The sequence below is a fragment of the Chinchilla lanigera genome, unplaced genomic scaffold, assembly GCF_000276665.1.
Source record: "Chinchilla lanigera isolate Chin_1 unplaced genomic scaffold, ChiLan1.0 scaffold00043, whole genome shotgun sequence".
NCBI lineage: Eukaryota > Metazoa > Chordata > Mammalia > Rodentia > Chinchillidae > Chinchilla > Chinchilla lanigera.
The window spans coordinates 11414176-11415346 of NW_004955444.1; the positions used below are offsets into that span (position 1 = coordinate 11414176).

At 45.9% G+C, this 1171-nt stretch overlaps 1 protein-coding gene across 1 annotated transcript in view; it reads right to left on the minus strand.

Annotated features, from left to right (window-relative positions):
• Prex2 (phosphatidylinositol-3,4,5-trisphosphate-dependent Rac exchange factor 2) overlaps positions 1-505 on the minus strand; it is a gene marked incomplete in the record, with an annotated part of 260363 nt that extends 259858 nt beyond the window's left edge. The window contains 1 exon segment of the mRNA XM_005392120.2: positions 1-505.
• Positions 506-1171: the final 666 nt, after the last annotated feature.

Consider the following 1171-nt stretch of genomic DNA (forward strand, 5'->3'; position numbering starts at 1 on the left):
GGCGCGGGGAGCCGGAGCGGGCGGGGAGACGCCGCTGCGCCTCACGCGGCCGGAGCCCGAGGGGAGGCGGCCCCTGCCGCCACCGCGGGGACTTGGACGTTAATCAAATGCTTTCTGTCCATGTGACTCCGACCCTTTACCCTTCGCCAAATCTCAGGAAAAAGGAAACACAACCCTGGGAAGTGCGTCGTGCCAGCTAACCAAACACACACTCGCACACACACGCGCGCGCACACACACAATCGGCCCTTGAGATGGAACTAATTGGAGGTTCCCAAACCTAGAGGACACGCTCCAGGACAGCTCCAGAGCTGCTCCTGAGACTCCCGCCTATTGTTCAGCTTTAATGTGTTTTGCACAAATCCTGAGAGCAAAGAAACAAGTCCCCACGGTTACATAACGGGATGGGAACAAACACAAGCACAGTACTGACCCTCCTGTCTTTGAAAAGAAGCACATGGATTTTTTTTGGTTTTACTCAGGCACAAAACAGGTTTGCTTGCAAACCCTCCCCCACAAGCCGGGACTGCTTCACTAGACAGACACCCTCCTGTCTGCTCTTCGAAAGTCGATAATGTATGCATAATAAATGAGCATACATTAAGAAAGTGCCAACCCCTGCCTATACAATCAACTCCAGAAACAATCGCCGTCACCATGGCACCGGGCTGTTCAGACATCTTTACATGTCTGTAACTTTTTTCCAACATCTACGCAGTAAATTCAAGGAGAGACAAGGATATTTGTGCCAGTTTTGTTCTAGGAGCTGCCGTGGTTTCAAAGCATAAACCTGTTACTGAATGCTGATCAAAAGATAGGTGACTGGTAGACACACATGCCTGCTTTTAATGTTTCAGTTTATTGCCTTTTCTTACTTGTAAAGAAAGCCAAGACTTACTAAGCATTGATTATTTCCAATAAATTTAACAAAAACAATCCACATACATTTTTATCTAAACGTCCTCCACATATATTCTCCAGTCGTTTTGCTTTACTTAGAACCACTTTAAACAGTCCACAACTAATGAGATTTCAATAAACTGAATGAATGGTTTTGACGCTAGGAAGTGGCGTGTTAACTTGTTCCAAGAATGGAAGGCACTAGCAAAGCTAAATGATAGGTACTTTCTTCAGTATTTACAGGAAAACAATTATTGGTTTTTCTAGATAG